General features: G+C 39.6%; 1 long non-coding RNA gene across 2 annotated transcripts in view; it reads left to right on the top strand.

Annotated features, from left to right (window-relative positions):
• Positions 1 to 24,226, top strand: part of LOC133218368 (uncharacterized) — a 38,011-nt gene extending 13,785 nt beyond the window's left edge. The window contains exons 2-3 of one of the 2 annotated variants that reach the window (XR_009727115.1): positions 16,697 to 16,858; positions 22,931 to 24,226. This is a non-coding gene — a long non-coding RNA (uncharacterized LOC133218368). Of the gene's footprint in view, positions 1 to 16,696; positions 16,859 to 22,273; positions 22,801 to 22,930 lie in introns of those variants that run through there. The other variant, XR_009727116.1, reaches the window with a different exon arrangement.
• Positions 24,227 to 27,038: the final 2,812 nt, after the last annotated feature.

The raw sequence follows: 27,038 nt of genomic DNA, 5'->3' as shown, positions 1-27,038 counted from the left end.
CAATGACAACTAGTACTGTCATGATTTTTAGGTTGCATCCTGAAATAACATGTGGCCATTTCCCTCCTAGAAAACTGTATTTATTGTGGATCACCATCAGTTTCTTCAATGTGCATGTAAAGTACTGTTGGCATAAAGTTGTGCCCATGTGTATGCAGAATGTTGTTTCCATCAACTTTAGCATGAATAGAAGTTTGTAAGCAATTTTTCTTTCAAGTAGAAGTAGAAAACAATTTACAATTTAAAGATCTAATGTGTTAAATCAAGCAAACAGGGAAGTGAGCGGAAGTGATTTATTGACACAAACTCCAGAAACTTTCAGTTTTCTTTTGCTCTCCTGACCCACAGAATCATATATTCCACAGAGAATGAGAATTCCGCCTACCTCTTGTAACATTTTTGTTCATCAGGTACAGCCTCTTTATGACTCCAGTTCAATAGGGTATTCGGGACACAGTAACATTTAAGTAAACCGGTCAACTTTAATGATGTCATGGATGTGAAAATAAAGTATGTGCTTAAACACTGTGGTCTGGCCCGTTTTGCTAACGCATACACACAGTGCTTCATTAATATACAAAATTTCAGTTACATATAAAGTGGAGCAGCCATTGCACATGTGCATTCTGATAAGAGGTAAAATTGCTAAATCTCAAGTGTAAAGTACATAATATAGGAAGACACTGAAATGAATATTCTATTTGTAACAAATCCAATCCATCAGGGTGACTTAGTATTGGACCTTTGCATCTGAAAAAAAGTAAAAGTGATACACTGAGCTAAGGCTGAATCTGCTTTGTAAGAACAGGATTGATTCCACTCCCTCCTGTTCTCAAGAGTTTGATTTCAGTCTCCAGGAATACACCACATTTCAGATCCAATATGATAGCTTTTTCAACAGTGCGTTGTTTGTGTCATTGTCTCATACACTGCAAAACAGATGCAGAAGTTAGGAAGGAAGGCTCATTTATTTTTTGTGTGGAGAGATGCTGTCATGACACAAAAAGTCACACAGGTTTCATCTGCATGCCAGGTGAAAGTTCTAGCATGCAGAAAATGGAATTGAAATGTTCCATACTGCCATTACATTGCCAGGGGTGCAAAGATAGCTCTGTTACACCTGTGTGTGCTGTGTTGCTTCTGGCACCTCCCTTGCTGTAAAGGCCATAAACTCCCCTTCAATGCTGTTTTACAGAGATACGCTTTAGCTTAGCTCTGGTTTTGTGTCCCACCAACTGGTTTCCATTTCAGCATTTTCTTTGACATTGGACCATTTATATTTTTTTTTGTACAGATAACATTAAAGGAAACAAATAGCTGAACTCTGTGAAATTTTAGCCCTTATTAGAAATACAACCCGTACAATATCAGCATTTTTCTAAAGCATTTTACTTTAAAGAATGTGTACCTGTGGTGGATTTCCACATTTTTCCCAATGTCTCCACAGTGCGGCTTCCGATCTATCACAAGCACGATGGTCCTTTGTCACAAATTTCTTGAGATGTCCTGGTTTTAGATATAATCTATTTCAGTGACTTTCTTGCTGCTTTGAGTTGTGATGTGTTATACTTCCTTTCCTGATAAAGTATTTTAAAATATCTTTTAATGGTGTGCATTTGTTTAGCTGCTCTTGAAACTGTTTACATATTACTTGCTTTATTTCTTGTCTATTTGAGAAATCCTTTTTGCTCACCCTAGGGTGGCCCTAAACATGCCTGCTGAGCTCCTGTTAAACTGATAAAGCTTCACTATTACTCTAGCAGCAGCTACTTCAATATGCTTTAAAGTACTGTATAAATTCTTCATTTTGTCTCTTGTGCCATTTTTCACTGCTTTCTGTCCTTTGTTAAATACAGAATTTTTATCTGTTCTTGTCCTTCCTGGAGGTATTTTGGAGAAAGTGATTTTTCTTTGTTTTGCTCTCTTTCTTTCACTTCCTTCTGCTTATTCTTACTTTTCCAGATTTCTATGTGGCTTGTATTAAAACCAGATATTATTGTGACGGGTTTTGTGGTTCTGCCACATGAAGAGAGGTTCATGATACAGAAACAATGTCTTCTGGTAGACCTAAATGTTAGCACTTAAGCACTGTTCTTGAGGCCAGTTTGAATTTGCTGCTCGTATGTCTTATAGAATCATAGAATAGTTAGGGTTGGAAAGGACCTTAAGATCATCAAGTTCCAACCCCCCTGCCATGGGCAGGGACACCTTGCTCTAAACCATATTACCCAAGGCCTCGTCCAACCTGGCCTTGAACACTGCCAGGGATGAAGCATTCACAACCTCCTTGGGCAACCTATTCCAGTGCCTCACTACCCTAACAGGAAAGAATTTGTCTTGCCTCTTAGTCTTCTACTGGCCTTCAAGGATTTTTTCTTGAGTTAGATATCTGTTGTTGTCAAAGGCTGCAGGTCTGAACAACGGGCAAGTGAGTGGACACGCAAGCAACAATGAACTCAGAATCTGCAAAAACATGTGGTATACATGAGTTAATGTCCAAATTCTGGTGGATGCTGATCATCCAGCAACATAATCTTGGCACGTAACTGTATCATTGCAGGTATAGTTTTGCATCTGAATTAAAAAGTGTATTAAAAAGTATTTAAAAGTGTATTTTAATTTTTAATACTTTCTGAGGGCTATGATTTAACGGTATCGCTGCTTCACTATTTAATCCTGTAAGTTGTTTTCTTGGTGAATTGATAGCTTCTTGTAATGCATTTAATTATTGGCTAATTTTTGATGTTTTTTCCAACCACTTTATGATGTCCCCTTTCTTTCGTTAATTGCTTTGCAATGAGAAGCCTGTAGAAGAAAATGTGGAAGTCATCATGTAGTTCTTGATACAGCTCGGCCTTTTTTATGACCCCTAGACTGTGGCCATTTACTTCAAGGATGGTGTGGACAGTGTGTTGAAGATAATATTCCTCTCTCATCATTGCGTGGTGTATACCTTCAAGTCAAAAGACTAATATCTGATATGTGTGTTTTCTTATTATCTCAAATATCTACAATCGTAACCCAGTCTCTAAATGCATGCATTTTACTTCACTGCATGTTCTGCACCTGCTGGTTGTTGTGAGCTAAGAGCTAGTTTTTAGTGTTTGCCTGGCTCTCAGTAAATTCCCATTTATTTAAGGTCATGAATTGATAGTTTTGTTGGTGCTGAGCACCAAGGCAGCCCAAGGAGTGCTGAGGCCTAGAAGGGAAAAACATTCTTCTAGATACCACAAGATGCGGTAGATCAGGCAAAGCCTAGAAGAGGTTCACACAAAAGGTTTTCAAAAACAGACATCATTTTTCAGAAAGAGCTTGGTATATATTGCCTTGCACCACCAAACATGCCAGAATCTCAGAGGACTTTATTCCTTTAAGAGCAGAGTAAAAGTTGGTAGTTGACTGTATACGCTGCTGATTAATTTTCTTCTGATTTTATTCTGTAATAAATATTCTGGGGTTCATTCTCAAGTTTAAATGTATTATATTGTGGTGTAATAGGGGACACAATATTCAGAGGCTGTGAACATCCCCCAGGCCCCCCAAATTCCTCAGGGCCACCGGATTTTTGGGAATAGTCTGGAACAAACTGTGAGAAGTTTTAATTGTGCATAAGATTCTAAGTGTGTGACCATAGACTGTCTAAGAACATTTCTTTGAGTAATTTATGATTGTTTTTTTTTAATTGTGGTAAATATAGAAGATGTTGCATAGTTTCTACAGCCAAAGTAAACTAAGCAGGACATCACTCATTTCCTACTTACCACACCTCATTTGCCACTTAAAACTTCAGCTTTCATTCAGATGTATCCAATTTCTCTTTTTATGAAGTTAACAGTTACATGTTTGTCAGGCTTTCTGAGCTATTCTTACTAGCTTCCATAAATACTCATTTCTAATAATACAGCTTATTTTAAAAGGTGGTTTGCAGTACATCTAGCAAAGCATTATTCTTGTTTTTGGAATAATGACTGGCTTAAGAGTAATTTAGAGTACAGAAATAAATGAATATTGTTCTGCTTTTCAAACTAGTCAAGTGTCCTGTTTATTTTCTGCTACAGAAAGTTATCAGTTTTAGATATCTTAAATTTGGTTTGAAATTCGTTTTACTATCAAAAAATAAATCAGCAAATTATATTAAGAATTATTTTATGCATGTTGTAACTTAGGAAAAATCTAGTTTTTAGTACTTTTTTGTGAATATTGGAAAGGATCTTCTGTGCTGGTTTTGGAGAAGCCAGATCTTTTATCTGGAATTTAATGAGTCAAGCAACTAAACAAGCTTTGTTTTGGGGGTGTTAGAATGTTGCTGTATGATGCGCTTGTAAAATGTGCTCAACCAACCACTGCAGAAAAATACAATTATGCTCCCAATCAGAGTCATTAGAGATGAATGAGCAGAGTGGACAGAATGTGTTTCTTGATAAATTTAGCTCTGCCTCTGACTGCCGCTTGTTTGTGCATTGCTTTGGTCTTCCTTGAATCTATTTGTTACTCTGTTAGTCTCAGTCATGGTGGCAGCTCTTGTGTGTTTCCATGGTCCTGGGAACTATGTCAAACCTGTTCTGCTGTAAGAAGAGCCTGCCAAACAGGACAGGCTAGAGGCAATTGGCCAGAGACATGATCTGGTCTTCAGCTTGGCCTTTGGGCAAAGGCTGAATGCTATTCTTCTTTTGCTATAAAGCCAAATAAATATTAGAGATAAACAAGAATACAGATAAATTACCCAGGTATGGAAAACAGACTAAGAGCTGGTAACGTGGAACATCTGGACATCACCGAAGGCAGAAATCCCAGCCAAATGTGGTGGAGCAAATACCTCAAAAGCACATCCTGATCTCAGCAGAATGGAAGAGAAATGGAACCTTTGAGTACAAAAATCCGCTGCTGCTCTTACTGTCTTTGAAACAAGCTGCAAGGAAAGTTGACATCAGCATGTGTGATCTCACTGAAGAAACAGTAAATGAAGTCTAGAGAAAACCTGAGGGAGCCTGCTCCCATTCTTTACATTAAAATGATCCTTACACTAAGGTATTAAGGTAGGAAAAGAAGAAGGATCTATACCTGTGACACAGCTGCTTACAGCAGGGTCAGGTTAATCATCTTTGAGGTTCTAAGGACCGTCTTGTTGTACTCACAATGGCATTTGCAAGAATACATTAATATTCAGAGGTGGAGTTCTTATCTACTTGATCAACCATAAACTGACATAAGACAACAGACTAATATTCAGCCTAAGGTGAGGTACTCATGATTCAAGCCACTATCGTGTAAGAGAGAAAAATGCTCCTTTAAAGAAATCAAAATAAGAGATGAGACAAAGCTAAAGCAGAGAATCCAGTGAATAGGTGAGAATCACACAGGGATGAGCTGGCTTTAGAAAACTGTTGATTGAAGTGTACAGAGTGCATTGATACTGTAGCCTCTGTTATAAGGCATTCTATGATTCTATGCAATTCTATTTTATTTTAATGCCTAGGTGCTGAAGCCTATAAAGACAAAGAGACAGAGACATTTACTAAACTGCTTGTGAAAGCATTATGTTTTTAAAGAGCATAAGGGAGCAACCAGAGCATAAAGGAACAACAAAATTTCTGATGAACTATTGATGGCTTGGCTTCATGAGTGAAGAGGAACTATTAAAACTTAGGAAGGTGTAAGTGAAGTCGAAGATCTACAGATGTATTTCTTATGTCATGAATGTTGAAATAAAAAAGAACCAGCACCAAAGTAAGTGCAAAGTGGGATTGAAATCCCTAGTTTTTCTGATGGACAAAATACAAGACTAGTGCAGGAACTTCTCACCTCCCAAGATCCCATCTAACTTTTAACAGTTTTCTACATGCTTATCAGTTACATAGAGGATTTACTAAGAAAACTGAAGGAATTACAGAAAGATATGTCCCTCATGGCTCAAACATTTTCAGTCTGTCATTGCTTGAGAAAAGATGAGAATATAATAAGAATATATGATTTTACAAGAAGATACGTGATGGTATAGCTCAAGACATTACTGGGGTCACACAAAATTTTTTATTCTTAAGGGAAGTATTAAAATTTGCCTTTTCAGAATGTGCTGAGAGAATGACATTTCTGCTTAATTTGATATGAAGTGATAATACTTGGTCTCTACCACTGCCTCAAGCAAGGTTGTAGTGAGGTGAGGGTTGGTCTCTTGTCCCAGGTAACAAGCAACAGGACATGAGGAAATGACCTCAAGTTGCCCCAGGGGAGGTTTAGATTTTATATTAGGAAAAAAATTATTCAGAAAAAGGATTGTGAAGTCTTGGAACAGACTCCGCAGAGACCTGATGGAGTCACCATCCCTGGAAGTATTTAAAAGACTTGTAGATGTGGTGCTTAGAGACATGATTTATTGGTGGGCTTGGCAGCAATGGATGTGAGATGCTAACTTACTGCTTCCTTTTGCTCCTGAGGAGGTGACGTATCTGGTAGACTGAGGGTCTTCGCTTCCCTCTGGTTGCTGGTCTTTATGACATGGTGACAAGTGCAGTGAAAGCTATGTGGCTACAGTGATCTTAAAGTGTTCATCACCAAATTCTTAACCATCTTTGAGTCTGAAGCTTGCAGCTTTGAAAAGCTCCATGTAGGTGAGTCTATGTTGTTGCTGGCCCAGATACATCCTCAAACTTAGTAAGGCTCAGTCACTTTGAAATTATATTATCAGCCTCACAAAGAGTATGGTCAGACTTCCTTTGATTTCAAACAGTTGTAAGTTTGCCACAAATATTGATATTGATTGTTTGAAACAAATCTCATGAGCTTTCAGAGGCTGACATTTTTCTATGCTAGTATCGTAAATTAAGAGATGTCTAGTGTTGCAAAATGGAGTTAAGCGAAACATTTTTGATTGCTTTGTACACAGAGTAAATAAAAATGTTTGTGACCACAGGTTGTTTTAAATGAAAAGTTATCAACTTAATGCTTAAGTTGTTGTAACAAAGTTACATTTAATAGTGAAATGGGGAAAAAATTAAAAACAACCCTCACTCAATGTTAACAATTTCATTTGATCTGAAATGGAACATCCTTTTCCCTTTTTATTCCACTGTAGAAAAAAATAGCCGATAGCTGATGGTCAGCCAACATTATGTCAATTGTTTGTGCCACCCTAGTTATAACTGCCTTTCAGTTCTGTGAAGATTCAAAACAATTTGCATGATTTATGTGCTTTTTCTCATTCTCGGTTTTACCTAAAAGGCAAACACTGTCTGTGGCCTCAGACTGTGGTGTTTGCTTTTTTTTTTGTTTGTTTGGTTTTTTTTTGTTGTTGTTTTAGTCATGAAAAAGATGCTGAATGACAGGAATTAAAGCTTGCAAATGTTAAGAAAAGTCGCAGTTTTACCTGTGACACAATATTGCTGGTTTGCTGTGGAAGACTATGTGCACCTGTAAAAGTGATTAATCTTCAGTCCTGGCTGTAAAAGAATGGCTATCTTCTTTGGCAGAAGCAACACAATTTTTATCTTACATCATGCTGTGCTGTCCTGGTTTCACAAGCAAATCTTTGAAAAAGAGAAAAGTGTCTGTATCCACTTCCCCCAGTTAACATATCCTTCCAGAGCTTCATGTGAAAAAAGGGGATTTTCAATGCCACTAGTTTGAAGAGTAGCTGCAGAGTGTGGTCTTGCTGACATGGTTCTCAGGGCTAACTTAGCTTATTTTTGTAAAATAGCCAAAGTACTAGCAAAATTTTAAAATACCTGGAATGTACTTACAATACACTTACAGTATTGTTTTGTCTGTATTTTTCAGTCTTCAAAAGAAATAATAAATAGCTTGATTAATTGAAACTTACATAAAAGAAAGTTAGAACTTTCCCTCCCCCTTTTCTAAAGAGCACTTGAGGAAATGTGTTAAGAAAGTTTTCACCCTTTTAACTGCACACTCTCTACTCCTGCTCCTTGTAGCTCCTGCAGCTTCCAGTTGAGGTCTGGCTCTTTTTCCTGCAAACACTAACCATACATAATCAGGGACATTCCTGTTTCCAAAGACCTTCAATGAAGCAAGATAGGAAAAATAAGCACTAGTGTTCCCTCTTTTTCCAGCTGGGTACTAAGGGACTGAGTGATTAGGATACTTGGCCAGTGTCAGAAAAGTTTGTTGCACTAACAGGAACTGAACATACGTCTTCATTTTCCCAGGCTCCTGCTTTAAATAGAGACCATTTTTCCTTCTGTGAAACCTTATTCTTTCTGAAATGCTGTACTCAAGATTCAGAATGGTCAAACATGAAAATCTGAACACGTATTTTTCAAATTTGTTATTCTTTGACAAACTTAAAAAAAGTTTGCCTGCTAATACTCTGTTTTTAAAGACCATTAAATAGTCCGGAAGTAAATGTTAGGGCACACTTGCAAAAACTTTTGCCAGCAAAAATATCTCTCTTACATAAACAAATCAATATTTGTATGTCCTAGCTGGGCATTTACATGAACAAATATGAGTTTTGCCTGGGCAAACACTGATACATGAAGGCACCACTGGCGTGTCTCAGGATGGAGCTCTAGCTAAACGTGCTTTCTAGCAATAAGTAAGCCATCCATTTTGAAAGTGTGATCTTCTATGATTTAAGAAGAATGATATATTTCATAGTAGTAAAATCTGGAGAAATTCTAAACTAATAGAGCAGAAATGTTTGATTAAAAAGGTTTTTTTTTCCTAACTTTTCAAATTTAATGAAGCTTCCTCTTAGAAACTTATTACTTGCTCCTTTTGCCCTGTACTCTGCATTTTGCCATAATTTCTGTATGTGAGTTCTCCTACACAAATCATTAATTCAATGTCAATTTTACTGCTTGGTTTTGAATGAAATGCTTTGCTTGGAAATACAGGGCAATAAATAAAAAACTTTAGAGGGGGCAGGGAAGAGAGAAAAATCCTGTGATTTTAATTTGGCGTAGAAGGACTGTTTGTGTCCTTTTGCTTAGGATTTGTCTTGGGTTATTCTTGTTGGCTGTAGCTGCCTACCACCATTAAATGGAAGATCCTGACTTGAGAACTGGAGACTGTCCAAAATGTGTGGAAGTTAAATAAATCAAAATAAATATCCTCTCACCTGCACTGTAATTCTTCTATTCAGACTGGGAGGTCTGAAGGAGTCTGTCTCCTTGATCACTTTTGATGTCTTGGAATTTAAACCAGAAAAAGAAGTGAGTGCCTAAATATAAAACTGCAATCCAAAACCCACTGTTTACTGGCTACCAACTCATAGAAGTGTCTAAACTCCACAGTATGACCTATATTTGTCTTTAGACATTCTTTAGGCATCTGAAACATGTGCCTCTCTGCTCCCTACAGACCATCTTATGAAATCTTTTTTCAGCTGCTTCCTTCAGAAGTGGGTTGTGAGAGACAGAGGGTTGATCTACGCTACTAACTAGATCATTTCTATAAAGAGTAAAAATTCTGCATCAATTTCCTCCTTGACCTATTTCTTTCCTTTGCAAATTCAGTTAAACCAAACCTGCCATTGCTCCCAATTAATAATGGAGGAGAAGCATCACATTCTTTATTTGCTAATGCAGACAGAACAAGAGAACTTTTCCAAGTTTTAGCCAACTGGATTCAGAGCAGCCCTGTGGAGAAGGACTTGGGGGTGCTGGTTGATGAGAAAATGAACATGAGCCAGCAGTGTGCTCATGCAGCCCAGAAAGCCAACCGTATCCTGGGCTGCATCAAAAGGAGTGTGACCAGCAGGTCGAAGGAGGTGATCCTGACCCTTTATTCTGCCCTCTGGAGACCTCACCTGGAGTATTGTGTGCAGTTCTGGTGTCCTCAACATAAAAAGGACATGGAACTGTTGGAACAAGTCCAGAGAAGGGCCACAAAAATGACTGGGGGACTGGAGCACCTCCCGTATGAAGATAGGCTGAGAAAGTTGGGGCTGTTCAGCCTGGAGAAGAGGAGGCTGCGTGGAGACCTCATAGCAGCCTTCCAGTATCTGAAGGGGGCCTATAGGGATGCTGGGGAGGGACTCTTCATTAGGGACTGTAGTGATAGGACAAGGGGTAATGGGTTAAAACTTAAACAGGGGAAGTTTAGATTGGACAGAAGGAAGAAATTCTTTCCTGTCAGGGTGGTGATGTACTGAGTTCTTTTGACTTTCTAGAGAATCTTCAGACTGTCTAAGCTTCAGTAGTTATAATCAGGCATGATAGAAGGATATTCTTAATGGCTATCCCTTAGTGAAGGTAGCCTTCTTTAGCTCTTCTGTAGTCAGCAGAGAAAGGCAGGGCTGGAGTCTGGCTGTAGATTAAACCTGAATTTGATTGATCTATAAAGGACAATATGGTCAGATTCCTGCAGTAAATCATGAGAAGACTCATCTTTCAGTGCTAACTACAGAGGAAAAAGAGGGATCAGCTCTATTGTGGATGCTTCTGCTGTTTTAATAATGATTTATCAACAGTAATTATACCTGTTAAATATTAACACTTACATGCCATCCTGAGTAATGTTTGTTCTTAGATCTACTTAGAAGTTAACTGCAATACATTAATAACCCCAGGAAATAGAAATGAAAGTGTAGTGAACAGATATTGCCTCATTAACAGTTTGGGGAAATCCAGTTACTTGTCACATCTGCTTTCTCTTCTGTCTGATGTAGGTTGCTGGCAGAACACAAAAGACTGGCATAGTCAGATCTGTTTATGTATTTTGAGATCTTAATTCAGATAAGACAGAAGTGCTTTTTCACAAGTGTTTGCCTATATCACCTTCAATTTTACCTTTAAAATAAGATGGTTTAATAAAAATCTGGTTTAGATGTTTGTCAGAATAGATGGCAGTTTGGAGATGGCTGTAACTTGGGAGTTACAAAATGAAAGATCAGCCTCTCTGGGTTTTCTTTGTAATTCTCTATGCATTAAAGTGCCTGAATGAGTAAAACTTGGGGAAGAGGCACATTAGAAATCATCTGAAAAGTCAGAAAGCGGAACAAAAAGTGATTCATACCTTCTCATTCATTCACCGTCAAACAGGAAATCTTTCAGAAGTTTCAGTTCAAAGAAGCCTAGAAGCTACTAGCTAAGTAGAAACCATGCAATGATATGTTGAATGCATACTTACCCGTCATTAGTGTACAGGGAATTAGGAGATGTGATAAACCTGTTAACACTGACAGGGACAGGGAATTGTGAGGTTTTATTTTTATTTACTATGTATAGAGAGATAATGCCACTTTCATTGTTCAAAGAAAATGTAGTTACAGGAATGCTATAAACCTATAGCTATTGACTTACTTGCATTCTGCTCTGCTCAACCACTTTACACAGAGAGGAAAATACATACAGGGACGCACAATTTTCCTTCAAACACCATCCCTTTCACGGCTTAACCAAGTATCTTCCACTCTGTGTAGTGTTAGGAGAGCTCCCAGGGTTGGTGATTTCCAGACCACAGCTGAGAAATCGACAGTGTAAATGAGTGGCAATTTACAGTACATATGGAACCTATTTATCAAAAATGTCATTTTTACAAAATTGCAGTCCTTCTGCCATGCATCAGAGGGGCTTGTGAGAGAAGTGAACCTTGAAGAAAAATTATGAGCTACTCACCTGTAGTCATATCTATCATAATTCTGGGTCACATTAAATATAGCTTCCAAAGAAGAGACTATTTCAAATTGTGTTCATGCTCCCCTGAAGTTGATGTTTGAAGACTTGAACTTTTACATGCAAAAGTTACCCTCTGTTTTTACCAGATTTGGCATTTTTTGCGTTGATCATATGCTTTATTGTACATGTTCTCCATACACAACTCGCGAATGATGAGCATTTCATCATGCTTCTCTGAGACTGCCCAGAGATGTGGTGGTTTCAGTCACTGTATCAAGGAAAACACAGCATCACAGGTTTCAGCAGGAAGGGGAGCAGAGAAAGGGGGTGGCCTCACCAAGAGTGCCATCCTGTAGCACCTGGACACTGCAAGCAGAGCAGTTTTCAGCCCAAAGTCCAGACTGCCAGACAAGGCCATGGGGGCATAGCAAGTCTGAGGTCAAGTAATCAAGTCAGGCCAGCAGCAGGTCAGCAAGTCAGTGGCAGGATCGGACACAGTCGGTGGTCATAGTGATGAGGCTGGTATATGGTCAAGCTGGGGAGACAATTCCGGTGATGGCTGAGGTGCAGATTGCAAGGGTACATTGGCCAGGACTGGTCACAGCTACATTGCAGTGGTGCTGACCAAGGGTGAGACCTACAGACTGAAAGCTGCTCCAGAGAGAAAAAGAGAGAGTGGCTGCTGAGACTTCCTAGCAGCCTCAAAGAGCTCTCCTCAAGGCTCAGCACCTGCCTCAACTGGCCTTGATCCTAGATTGCCAAACCCCCAGGCAGAAGGCAGCTTACTTCAGTGAGCAGCATGCACGAAAGCCTGCACTGTGGTGGCTGGATTGCCCCTAGTCCACACAGACCTGCACTTGTGCAGCAGTTTGCCTCTAGACTCATTGAGGCCAGTATTGCTCAACATGTGGTCTGTGGGCCAGTGCCACTCTGGGAGGCATGAAAAGGTGATTCCAAAAGTGGTTGCTGGATGCTGATTGTTCCCAGTGCATGGAGTAGGGGTCTGTTGTATTTTGTTTGCAGTATTAACTACAGATTGCATGTTTGCAATTATAGCATAGTACAGATTTGGTAAACAGGAGGATTAGGTGGAATTAACCCGTCCTAATTTAGGGATTCAAAAATTACATGGCTAAATGAGACATTTCGAAAGGCTGAAGTGTACATTTTAAGTAAGTCAGAAGGAGAAATTTTGGCAGTTTGGTGATATATTTTGCTATGTAAAGCTTGCAGTGCTCTTGGTTCATCTGAATTCATTCTCTGTAGGACCCATTACCAAAGCCATCTGCTAGTGCATGGAGCAAAATAAAAATGTTTATTACGTACAAAAAAGTTGGCACTCTTTGTATAAAAGTTCACTCATATCTCCTGCTAAAAAAAATTAAAATGCTGGAATTCTATGTTATTTCTCACTAAAACACTTAAATTCACAAAAGAAGCTGCTGTTTAAACAGAAAGAAACTGACTTTTAAAAACAATTTCTTCCTGCACTTGTTTCCTTAAATGGGAACACAGCTTATGAATCTGTACTGTCACATTAGAACTTGAATGTGTATGCTAGATATTAATAAATGCCATTTCACCTGCATTTTTATGGTTAATGGCTTTGCTTCAGACATGTAAGGAATTTTATGCATCAATTCTTCATACATTTTGTGGCCCCGCACAACCCCTGAAGTAGATTAGCACAGATAAAGGCCAAACAAAATAAATGGTATCAGATCTTCTGAAAGCTCTATGTTTATATCTCTCACCAAAACTGGCAAACTTCTGACACACTGTCTTCCCACACCTCTGTTAATGTAACATCTTCTGTTATTGTTTTTGTATCTGGCCTTTCATAACATTTTGTGCCTCATTCACACAAACTAAGGTTAATTGAGCAGGATTTGTTTTGTCTGATAAAAACCGAAGTTTGGGGATCAGAAAGATGGGGATATCTTGCTCAAGTGAGTGATAAAAGCACAACAGATGTCTTATGGATGGTGAATACACAGGCCATTTTAATCCATTAAAGAAAATGTTTGCTAATCAGTAGTTGTACATAGCCACAGTGTGCAGCACAGAAATACAAGTTGTGGTTTCGAGCTTGTTTTATCTACACCTATCTACAAAGTTAATTTATTTTTTACAAGGGTGCTGTCTACATTCCAGTCTGGGCCTTCCCCTGTGTCTGTGGTGTCTATGCTAGGCCAGAATGCTCAGAAGGCTTCTAGAGAAACTAGAAATGTGTTAAAGGATTTCCTTGTTTCCATTAGGTCAAAGGAAAGACTACTAATAAAAGAAAGAGAGTTTTGATGTTTTCAGATCTGAAATTCAGTTGCGTGTTAATGAACAGACTACTTCATAGTGACGTGCCACAGAGCTAGATTGTGGATAGATATTGGATGGGAGTGTGCAAGAGGGGCTGAGAGAGACACGTCTCCTGATAAAGAGAATTTGAAGCCTAATTAAAAAGTCTTTCACTGTCCCTTTCAGAGAAAGTTTAAATCAGAAGGCCAGGCTATGCAAAGGGGGACTCTGTACTGTCTCCAGGATGGACTCAATCTGAAGGAGTAGAGTGAGGAAGAAAATGATACAGGAAGGCATACACAGAATCTTTGGACTTTTTGGGGGGAAGAAGGGGGAAGAGGGGAAGCATATAGATTCCATACCTCTTCTATTCTCTAAAATAGGAAGTCATACTATAAGAAATCATTTGCAGAGTTTCTGTCATTTGCTTCAAGTCACAAAGTGTCTCCCAGAAATGTATAGCCTAAGAAAAGACAAGATGTAAGAAGGGCGTTGGGGGTTCTTGGATGCTAAAGCTTAAATTTCCTTTAGGAAAAATGGTGCCAACAATCATTTACATAATGAGTAAGATTAGAAAGGAGACAATAAGTTGAAAGAGACAGGCATTACTGTGGGTCCTACCACAACCAGCTGATGAGTGTTTGATAGAAGGGAAGTTGATCGACACTGTGACAAGAAAGGCCATTTTCTCACTGCCCTTCTCACTAAACCCTAATGTTTAGTAGCTTTGCAGAAATGAATTGCTTAAAGTAGCAATGCAGTCAGCAATTACTGCCGTTGCTGGTTTGTGTGAGTCAGTTTTGCTACTTTTGTTGTTTCTTATTATTGCTACTACTGACATTTGTTAGGCATCTTAAGAGTACCTGCTTATCACAAGGAAAACAGAGGATGGTGTGTAAAGAGACATGCATGGATGGAAGATGGATGGGCATTTCTGTTCCAGACCTGGTGCACGCAGTATTCCTTCCGTCTGAAGCCTTGCCAGCCTCACATGCTCTTGCACTGTATTCCTATCTATACATCCTGACATGACTTTTAATTGTTTATCACAGATGGCTTTTTAAAGAAAAACTATGTTCAGCCTGTGATAAAGCTGCCTAATACTTTTTTCCAGAACTACTAAGCCAGTGGGTCCACATCCTATATTTCTGTAGATAATGATTTCAATTAGGTGTTCTTTAGGAATTGCAGGCAAATTTTTCAGTTTGTGGACATCTAGCATACTTGTATACCTCTTCTCTTTTGCGTCTTTAGCTAGTTAAATAAGCGTCCTCTCTGTTTCTTCATAAAAGCTGGTAATGAAAATATCAAACAGCATTATATCAGAACAGACTTTCATGGATCTCCATTCAATAGATCCTTCAGGCTGATAGTGAACCATTATTAACTACTCTGTGCAAACATTTTGGGCCACTTTTTTTGCTTACTCTACAGTAATTGCATCTAGTCTCTGGCTGTGTCTACACTCATGATCTGCTTTGGAGAATCAGTGTATCTTTGGCCTGTTTATGTGTGGTTCGGTTTTATGGAGGTTTTGGAGTGTGTGACCTAGACACCTTGGAGATGAAGCTCATACTGAATTTTATCTCCAGGTATATACTGAAAACTCTGCAATTCCCAGCAGAATAACAGGGCCCAAACTAGTGGTTGGTTTTTTAGGTGTCTTTGAACACAGGGCTCTAGTTGTGCCTGCTACTGTTGTGCCAAATTACTTGCTCTGTAGACATGTTTTCCAAGCTTGCTTGTGAGACTATCACATAAGACAACTTTGAGAAGCCTATTAAAGTAAAACTCACTTTAGCTTGATTCTGATTCCGCAATTGTGCTACAGTGACAGAATGCCATTGCTTTAATGTTTTCTCTAATGTATCAAGGCTCTAATGTGATTTGTAACTGACTAAAGGGTTATATATATACAAATGCCTAAGCAGCCTCTTGATATGTCATGGGAATTACAAATTGTCACATCAGTCAGAATTTTGTGAAGCAGCATTACAGTCTTTCTCTCTGAAAACTGCCAATTTGATCATAGTACTTGTCAAAACTGATGTTCTTTCCCTTGGTTTACTTTTCTTTGTCCATTTTACAATCAGGCAAAGAATAAGTCTAGTAAGACAGATCTTTTATCTGTATCGCTCCCTGAGAAAGACTGTTGCTTGTGGGATGTCCATTGCTAGCTTTTTGTAGGAAATTATGTTAGTTGCTCATAGTTGCTGCTAATAAAATGAATTGTGTTATCTTCTAACTAGCAGGATTCTCTGTAAAATTCCTCATGAAGTTTGTTTTTCCAGGGCAAAGAGCCAAAATGTGCAACTGGGGGAGACGACTGAAGGAAAAGACAAATTTCCTCCCCCTGCCCTCAATGAAAGATTGATGTTAAGAATTATCAGGTTTTTTTTAAAGGGAATCTCTTGAAGCAGCAAAACTGGGATTGTGAAAGTTTGATTAGCTTGAGCTGAACACAGACCCAGATACTGGGTCCAGTTCTCTTCTAGCATAAACAGCTAAAGCCCCCTTCCTAGAGACTGTGCAAATTTACCCTAGTTACGCTTTCTTCATGGTACTTCCAAATGCCTTGCCTGACTGCAAACTTTTGCTTTATTCTCTGACTCTTTGACATTCTAAGGGCTGTATATTTTCTTAGCGGTATTTACTAAAAGATTAAGTGCCTGAAAATTTTTGATGCATTTATCACACTCTCTGCTTTTAGATCTAATTCTCCTCCTAAAGCTTTTTGTCAATCTGAAATAATGCATGACAGTAATGGCAGTGCCTTTGGTGAAAGCCAGAGGAGACTCAGGCCCCACATATTTTTGTTATTTATATAGCCAGAAGTTCCTGCTCCTGATAGCAATTGCACGAGTATCAGCACCAGTAGCAGCTAGAGCAACAGGCAGAGTTATCATTCCATGTCATCACTCGAGTAAATCAAGAAGCCCTCCTCAAACATACCGAAGGCTGTTGTTTCTTGTCAGTTGCATGGCATGCAGGTACGTCCTTTAGCTCAGCCTCACACTTGATGTGATTGGGCTAAGGCAAAGTGAAGGTCCATCCAGGTAGTTTGTATTCTAAGTGCTGTGACAAGAGGGCTCTGTGCACAGATGAGGCCAGCATTTCACATGGTAGCTACAATGGTAAAGCACATGATTGACAGAGTTACTTAGTAAGAACTGTAATCATCCTGGGGACCAAAGGAGAGCCTGCGGCTGGAGACTTCCCTACAGCAACTGATGAGCTGTCTGTGGTGCCTTTCAGAATAACTTTGATATAAGAACAGCTCAGGCTATAGAAACTGGTCTTCCTAGGTTTCTTCAAGGGGGAATTACTGATTTAATCACTTGACTAGCCTCTGCATCATATCATTGATTTGTATGATGAAGGCCTTAATTAAGACTAAGGCACTAAGGCCTGTCAGTGCATGAAGCAGTCACTTTCTCTGTCTCTTTTCTGGGGATCTTTCAACTTCAGGAAGTGAAGTGACAAGCAACAAAAAGCTCATTTTGTACAGTTTTTGGTGAGTTGTGTGGGGCAGTCAAAAGGGAACAAATACTTTTGAGAAAGCTTTGAATGTATGTAAGTGGATCGCTGGTTATCATGCAATGTGGAAACAAGTCATCTCCTTTGTAACATTTGAATTTTTTCAATTGTTCGTTGTTGCCTGTGGTCCTGGTTCCCAGGACTTTGTGACCATAAATCTTCATGTGAAAACACTGACTTCTACTTGAATTTATGTAAGATATGTTAGGATATGTTAAGATAAGGCAAACAAATCTCAGACTAGACCAGTTTGCAAAAGACATCTTAATGCAATCAGGACTGAATATCTGCAGGAATAGCCAGTCTAAATCCTGCTGACTCAGACTACTTTCCATGTATCAGCCTGCAAGGTTCTTTGCTGGTTTAATCTGTAGACAGCTATAGGCTCTCTCCCCATAATTTCTTAAAAACAAACCTTTAGGTCAGAATTTCAGATATCTCCAAAAATATCAGTTTTTAACATAGGAGAATCTTCATGTAAAAGATCTTGTATTTCCTAGTTTTGCCTATAATTTCTTATGTTCACAGTGTTGCAGCATGATTTGTCCTGATTGCTTAGTTGGGCTCCAAAATGAAATAACAGATTATGAAATGATACAGAAAACCTGCCTGTAGCTGGTACCTTGCTATTACTTTCACTTCTTCAGCAGTAAGGACTGTGCCACACCTGTAAGTATTTCATTTCCTGTATACCATGGTTGACTGGTGATCATCGGGCTCTTGCCATCATTTGAGTGGTTTAACTAAAAAATTTCATCCTAGCCAGGAGATTTGTGTCCTTTTGTATGCCGACTAAACACACATTAAAACACTGTATCAAGTAAAAATGAACTATCCTATACCTTTATTGTCATAACCATTTAGTGTGTTACGAGAAAGATAAGAGAAGGTGGTTCATCAAACTTATCAAGACTTGCGGTTAACTGAGGAAGCTGTGATAATTATCCTCAAGCTACAGTTCACTCCTGAAATATTCAGGTAAAATCTGCTGCTTGAAATCTGATGGGAATCCCAGCCTACGCCATATGGAATTCAAAGTATAATACAGTCCCATGATCTTCATACAGCAGTGGGCAGCAACGTGGTGATAAGCTCTACATGAAACCATGGGACCTGACGAAATCCATCCACGGGTCCTGAAGGAGCTGGCAAATGAAGTTGCTAAGCCACTGGCCATCATATTTGAAAAATCATGGCAGTCAGGTGAAGTTCCCAATGGCTGGAAAAAGGGAAATATAACCCCCATTTTCAAGAAGGGGAAAATGGATGACCCGGGGAATTACAGACCAGTCAGTCTCACCTCTGTGCCTGGCAAAATCTTGGAGCAGATTCTCCTGGAAGGCATGCTAAGGCACATGAAAAACAACAAGGTGCTTGGTGACAGCCAGCATGGCTTCACTAAGGGGAAATCCTGCCTGACCAATTTGGTGGCCTTCTATGATGGGGCTATGGAACTGATGGACGGGGTAGAGCAGTTGATGTCATCTACCTGAACTTGTGCAAAGCGTTCGACACTGTCCCACACGACATCCTTGTCTCTAAATTGGAGAGACATCAATTTGATCGATGGACCACTCGGTGGATAAAGAACTGGCTGGATGGCCACACACAAAGAGTTGTGGTCAATGGCTCAATGTCCAGCTGGAGACCTGTAATGAGTGGTGTCTCTCAGGGATCAGTGTTGGGACTGGTCTTGTTCAACATCTTCGTCACTGACATGGACAGTGGGATTGAGTGCGCCCTCAGCAAGTTTGCTGATGATACCAAGCTGTGTGGTTTGGTTGATACGCTGGAGGGAAGGAATGCCATCCAGAGGGACCTTGACACGCTTGTGAGGTGGGCTGATGCCAACCTCATGAAGTTTAACCATGCCAAGTGCAAGGTCCCAGGCACAGCTACAGGTTGGGCAGAGAAGAGATTCAGAGCAGCCCTGTGGAGAAGGACTTGGGGGTGTTGGTTGAGGAGAAACTGAACATGAGCCAGTTTCAGTGTGCACTCGCAGCCCAAAAGCCAACTGTATCCTGGGCTGCATCAAAAGGAGGTGATCCTGCCCTTTTATTCTGCTCTCTGGAGACCTCACTTGGAGTATTGTGTACAGTTCTGGTGTCCTCAACATAAAAAGGACATGGAACTGTTGGAACAAGTCCAGAGGAGGGACAGGAGGATGATCAGGGACTGGAGCACCTCCCATATGAAGATAGGCTGAGAAAGTTGGGGCTGTTCAGCCTGGAGAAGAGGAGGCTGCGTGGAGACCTCATAGCAGCCTTCCAGTGTCTGAAGGGGCCCTATGGGGATGCTGGGGATGGACTCTTCATTAGGGACTGTAGTGAAAGGACAAGGGGTAATGGGCGAAAACTTAAACAGGGGAAGTTTAGATTGGATCTAAGGAAGAACTGTAAGGGTGGTGAGGCACTGGAATGTGTTGCCCAGGGAAGTTGTGAATGCTCCATCCCTGGCAGTGTTCAAGGCCAGGTTGGACGAAGCCTTGGGTGGCATGGTTTAGTATGAGTTGTCCCTGCCCATGGCAGGGGGGTTGAAACTTCATGATCTTAAAGTCCTTTCCAACCCAAACCATTCTATGATTCTATGATTCTAAACTTAGTATCATCTTTTGACAGCTGAGTCACATATACCCTGATGCTGGTTCAAGACAACTTGCTGCTCCAGAGACACGGTGCTTCTGCTAGGTATCATAGTTAGTTATGTTAAGGTACCAAAAGGTAGAAATACATATCTGAAAGGCTTTGCAGTGAGTACTGTATACCCTTTTATCTCTCCTTGGATGTTCAAATATGTTGGAAAATCTGGAGTGGCAGGCTGTATTGCCTCCAAACATTGGTAAAACAAAACGAAACAAACAAACAAAAAGAAATAAAACCTGGCACTGACCTGAGAATGGTGGCACATTAAATATGCTCCATCTCCACCTTCAATTTAAAAATGACCTGACATGGAACAGGATTTATGCCTTCTTGGCTTTTGTTTCTGGGAGTAGTCATTTGCAATGACTTCCAGGAAAGATAGTGAGAAACACGGCTTCACTACCAATCCTTTCAGCAAACCCTTTGGACCCTTAAATCTCCACAGCCATTCCACAGCACTTGGGTTGCTTCACCATGGACTCATCCCCATTTTGTCCAGGCACTGTAGCAGTTCTAATTTGAGCTGTCATGAAGTATGCATATGCTATGCAATGAAGTGTGCTGGTATCACTACATTGCATGACAACCTTTAAGATACACTAGCTCAGATCTTCTAGCAATAAAACTATGGGAAAGCAGTGGCCTGTTAGAGTAAATAAACTTCTGTAGCATTTGGATCTTTGCATTATGCTCTATTGCTTAATCTACACACAAGCTTTTTGTTTCTTCTCTTTCTTCCTGACTGTCACTGTCTTTCCCAAGGAGTGGTTCGTCTCCTTAAGAGATCTTGAGTAGCAGAAATTCTTTATAACCAAAGAAAGGATTACTAATCTACTTCTTACAATTTCCCAGGATTTAATTTTCATTAAAAACAATACTCCCCTTCCTCCAAACAGAAAAAAAATACACAAATGTGACTGGTTTCATCTGTGGAATGATTCTTTGGTGCAAGAAATTATGTCCAGTGCAGTAAATTTCTTATCATTAAATCTCTCATCTCCACAACACTCAGAAATTTATCTCAGCTTCAGTATGTAATTCTTGCTGTCCTTGGGAAAGTAACATCACAGGTAATCAAGAATGTCTTTTCCGTTACTAAAATCTGTTCTCACAACAAAGACAACAAGAAAATAGAAGAGTACAGAGGGGAAGAGTATAACCTAGATACTGTCTGAGACTAAGTACTTCAAGTAAAATGAGTAACATGATCTATCTGCAGATGGGTTGGACTACATGCCCTTTAAAGATTCCTTCCAACCCAAACTCTTCAATGATTCTATGAAAACACTATGCTGAGTCAGGTCTGGAATGGTCACCACAAATCTTGGGCAAGTGAGAGTGTGGGTGAAGTCAGCCTGCCCTGCCCTTATGTTCACCAAAATCAGATGTCCATGCTTGTGTTGGGTATCTAGTTGCTGTACTCCTGATGAAGAGAAAAAAGCACTCCTGGAAAGTGAGCCATCTAATCCTAAAATATGTTGTGTATGAGGTAGGTCGGTGAACCCTCATTTGCAGAGGACTGTTTCACTTCAGGGACTGCAAGACAGCTGAAGGTGACTGATGTTACAGACACTACACATAATATTGTATTGTATGAAGTCTGGTAACATGAAGTTTAATATCCTAAGTTGTAGCTGAAATAATTGGGTTAGTATGTGGAAACACTACTAGCTCTTTTGAGTCTCATCAGTAACAAAGCAAACAGAAGTGAGTTGATTTCTTACCTGGTGTAAAGTAGCAAGATCCCATTAGCAAGGTCCCATTAGCAGTGACCCAAGGTTTCACTTCTCAAGGGGAAGTTGAAGATCTGTTACATTTTACATTTTATTACCTGGAATCAGGTTCCTCTCACCTCACTACAGATGCCTTTGTCATCCACACTGCCTTCAAGGGCAGTGGAAAGCAAAGAGAACCATTAGCATGGGATTCCCTTGACCTATCTTAAAAATCTGCTTAAGGCAGGTAAGTAGCTCCATAGTTTGTGTTAATTAAACTGACTAGATGCCCATTGATTCTAAGAACAATTTATGGTGATTAGCTCCTGTCTAAATGTCCGCATTGTACATTTCAACCATCAGGCAAATGGTGTTCCTAGTCCATGGGGTAGCTGACTGCACTTAATTTATCAAGGTCATAGAGGAAACTTATAGATTGCAAAGATTTATGTAAAAGAGCTGTTATTTTCTTTGGCGTTTCTGCTTCTAACCTGTTTTGCTTCTCACACAGCTGCCCTTACTATTCTTCATTGGAGTAACATGAAAGATGCATTAAGGCACTTGGGCACCCGGGTTGGAACAGGGCACATTACTTCTCCCATTAAAATAGACCTCAGTTCTCGTTGCCCAAGGCTGTGCTTTCCTTAGGCACCAGTGGTGCATCATCTGCAGAAAGCACTAAGCATGCCTGAAAAGCAAACTATTTCAACTTAGGTGTCTTCCATGCATTTTGAATGCTCTTATCTCAGGCCTTACCCAGAAGAAGGGTGCTTGTGATACTGGGCTTTGTGTCGGAATGTAAAGTGAAGAAAAAACTCAATTTTTACTAACCCAGTATAAAAGAAAAAGGATTCTCTCCCTCCAAACTGCTACTCAAATTTTAGAAAAAGAAAAGGCTAGCACATTTTTTGGCACAGAAACACTTCCAGATTGTGTCTTATTTCTTTGAACTATGCAGGCTAAGATAATGATATAAGGATAATTATATTTCATGTTTGAAACTGAAGTTGATAGGAGAGAAATATCCTTCTGTGTGGAGCTTTTACATCATGTATAAAACATCTGTTATTAGCTGAAGCCAGAAAGACCTATGCATGTATTTAAAGAATACACTTAAGGAATGGAGAATGCAACTAGAATTAAAAAAAAACCACCCTTTTTCTATTAGGTAATCAGATATTTTAGTTGCATCAAAGGTGAAGTTGCCAGTGACATATCCCATGCTGACCACCACTGTACCAAAAAGCAAATTCACCAGGGGCTTCAAAACATGCGGATTCCAGAAAAATGTAATGGCAAGATTATCTTTAGCCCAAAGAACCCATCAGTAGTCTGCAAAAGTCTTACCAAGGGGGAAAAAAGAATAAAAAAAGCTTCAAGAAAAATAGAGAAACCTTCTTTGGAAACAGCCTCACCAAAATGGAAAGAAAATGCAATGGTTTAGACTGCTACTCTAATCATGCAGTTCTGTGTGAGGTAAAGAGCTTAGGATTTAAAATCGAGAGGCTATTTCTTGAGGGCTTCTAAGGTTTGTCACTGAGGGGGACCATGGAAGGGCTGTCTATAGGTAGGCAATGCTTCTCTACAACCCCTGACACTATTCAGGAAGCGAAGTAATGATGTAGTGAAGGCAACTTCAAAACTGGTTTTTAAACAGATGGTTGCAAAGGGTCTGTGTTGCCCCTCTTTTAGGTTTTGTACAATTTAAAACATATAGAGCGAACTTAGAACATGTAATTGAAAAAATATGAATAAGGAAACTTTTTGGAACTTTGGAAGAGCACTTCTACTGAGGGCTTTTGTTGCTGGGAATGGAGCTGGAGAAACAGCACTCCAATAATGCAATAGTGAGCAGTAAGACTTGGTTGGCATTTGGCCTTCTGCTGGGACATGAAGCAGCAGGACTTCTGCACGACAGCTGGCAGGATAAGACTAGCACAATGCCTACTGAAATAAATGAAATCCATCTCATGAAACTGAAGAGAGGTGGTGGATGGAGATCTATTGTGCTGCACCTGAAATATCTGGGAGGTGAATCCTTTCTCTTTTGTCTTGTTTCACCTGTAATGCTCTTGGTGCAGATGCTTTCATAACAGGTGGTTAAAATGTCATTGAAAGTCTTGTTACCAAATTAATTCCTTTGGAAGGAGAAGGAATTCCTTTGTTGCCTTCCTCCACTCTCCAGAACAGATTTTGTAAAATTCTGGATATTTTGTTATTCATGTTATCCATTAAACTTACAGGATCAGTGGATAACTTACTCTCTTTTTCTTTCCTGTCACTGGGTAATTTTCATACTTTACATTTAAATCACAGTGAGGTCTTGAAGCTGTGGTAAATAAATGAATAGCTAGCTATAATTCTTGGGTTAGTTTCAAATTTTTGACAGGTAAAGAGGGTTGGAATATCGGTATTACCAAACACTGGTAAGAATAACTCTTTCACACTATTAGGGTAAGAAAGCAATGAGGAACATAAAATTATGCTGTTTGGAAAGGAGCTGGGGCAGCGTCTGATGGGGTATCTGACAAAGCAGTTTGCTTGTATGTCTCTTGCTGTACATGACACGAAGCTAAGCACTGGCAGAAACTCTGTCAGTGAAAGGATGTTATCAGGTCCCTCTTTCCTCTGTGACTGACAGTGTGACTGTAACTGACTGATTAGTGAAATTGCTGTTCATCATTTTTAGCCTTGAAATTGTGGGGCTGTGTTTTCAGTTTTGTTTTGCTTTGTTGTTAGAGAACGGCATAATAATTCATGATGAAACCATATAGGCTACAATAAAAAAGCCCCACAAAACAAAAACCTTTGCTAAGCAGTTGGTATTCAGTTCTCTGACAGGCAGAATTTAGAATAAAAGGTTACTAACATTTTGGCAGTGTTTTCCTCAGGCTTTCTCTTGTATTTCTGCCAAATATCTCACAAGGCTCAGATTTGATTAAAATGGCAATGCTCTCTCCTACTTGAATGTAATTAGAGCCATTCATTACAGCTTTAGTTGACAGTTTGGCAACCTGTACATTTTTCTGAATATGGACAGCATTCCATGGAAACAGTTCAAGGGAGGAGTTCAAGAAGAGGGTCCTCTCTTGAACTGCAGCAAATGGAAAGCTGTCTATGTTTAGAGAAGTTTACAGGTTTCCAAACTGTCAATTGAAGCTGCAAGGAAAAGGTTCAATTAGATTAATGTAGCAGAGCATCACATTTTTTGTCAGGCAGCTCATGAAAGCTCCTACTACGTAGTTATCACGTACCCTGTAGGATCATTAAGTATTTCTATTGCAAGTCACTCTCTTTTGCTGTTATTCACCACAGTCTTAGAGCACTGTTGGATGGAAAGTAAATCAAGAAAATGTGTTTGCCTATGTAAACCCTTTCTGCAGGACAGTTTTTTGCAAACTTTAGCAGAAGATTTTTAATCTGCTTGAATTTCCCACCCTTTCCAGTTTATGTAAAATAAAACACGGCTCCAGCAGTCCCGGGCTTCTTTCAGGTTCCTAATGAATTATATCTTTCAATTTAAAATGTTAAGTCAATTATTGTTATTTTCATTTTCCATTCTTCTGTGCTGTGCCCAGGAACTGCTAAAATATTGCAAGAAATGTCATTTTTAAGCATCTCCCAAATCATATGAAAATATAAATCCCATTGATTACAATCATTTTTTTCTTGTGATTAAAAGAGAAAAGGCTTAGTCCAAAATCTGATGACAGCAGCCCTTTGTTTTCCCTGTGGCTCATCACTGTTGAAAGGGAAAAGGAAGAGTGCAGCTTGTTGGATGGGGCAATTTGTAGTTCAGTTTTGCATTGCTTGTTGCTGGGCTACTTCACTATGTGAACCAGGGGATGATAGCCTCATTGCCCTTTTGGTTTCATGGCAGACTGAATACCGAGGCTTTGCAGGAGAATAGGTGCATCTGGATGAAAAATGGGTTTGAAGCAGGGATAGTTTTGAGATCATCTGTGTGTTTACAGAATTGTACACAAAGCCCAGTTCCTCTCAACAGCAATAGGAACACAAAGATCACAAGCTTTTGCCAAAGCCTTCCACCAGACAGTTCAGCCATGTGCCAGAGAAACATCTGTCTCTTTCTGCCTCAATTCCTTCATCCGTTGACATTTAACTGCTTTCCTCATTCCCAACCTTGTTAGATGTTCCTGAGTCCAGAATCTCAGAAAACCTCTTAAGTCTGGGTGGAGCCATGGCTTTGGGCTGGCCAGTTAGAAAGGATTCTGCTTTGCAGTAGTATGAGTTGTAGTATCTCAGGACACAGAAGGCACCAGGAAGATGTCATATTCCTGATCCTGAATGACTATTGAGCCACCTCCCTTTCCTACCAGGTCAGCTGAAGGTTCCGTTAGCTTGATGTCATTACTTTTACAATACCAATGATGACCATCGGGGTAGTTAGTTGTTACGTCTGTTCTATTTGTTTTATCTTAAGCCTAGTGCCTCTTTATACTATGTTATGTTGAATTTGTTAGATAAGAAATCAAAGGAAGCAAAGACAAACAACATCCTTGCTGCCAGTGCAGGTATTCCTGTAGGGTGTAATTATATGGCTAACAGCTGATGCCACGCAGAACCGATACAATTGTGGTAGTACTGATTTTACTGTATTTGGGTAAATTTGCACCTTTAAGTTAAACAACTACATTGGTAGAAGACCAGCAGACATTTATTGCCTCTTCTAATGCTGTCCATCAGCCATACTTCTTAAATCCAGCCTACCACTATGAAGCCTGAGGCCATGGCATGATTCCCAAGACATCCAGTGCCAAACATACATGAAGTCAGGGGAGCAAATTAACACAGTAAGAACAAATGTTTACCTATTTATATAGTATTCTACCTATCACAACTTTTCAGCTCATCACTGCAAATCCATTTTATTCTCTTCCCATTCTTCTTGGAACTTCTCATTCTCTATATGATGATCTTTCTTTTCCAACAGAATGGAAAGAATGTCTTTCAGATGCTGTTGTTTGGCTTGGAAGAGGGCCTCACAGGTGATACTCGCTCAAGTGATCCTAACTCAACAACTGGAATTTTATTTGCAGCCCAACTGTGTTTGGTGCCCACCTCTGTACCAATGTGTCACAGCTGGGTTGCATTCTCCATGAGTTACTCTGTTTTAAAAGTCTCACTTCCCACCTGAGTGCAGTAAATATCTTACAGTTTGAAAGCTTTCCTATACCTCAGAAATATTTTTATGTAGTTCTGTTTCAAATTTTGCCTAAAATATGTCTGCAATTGGATGTAAGAAGCTACTTAAG

This window comes from Neopsephotus bourkii, unplaced genomic scaffold, assembly GCF_033783945.1.
Source record: "Neopsephotus bourkii isolate Nb327-2 ecotype Australia unplaced genomic scaffold, CSIRO-AGI_Nbou_v1 NB_1248, whole genome shotgun sequence".
Classification (NCBI taxonomy): Eukaryota; Metazoa; Chordata; class Aves; order Psittaciformes; family Psittacidae; genus Neopsephotus; species Neopsephotus bourkii.
The sequence above is the reverse complement of the archived record's forward strand: the minus strand, read 5'-3'. Positions and strand labels throughout refer to the sequence as shown.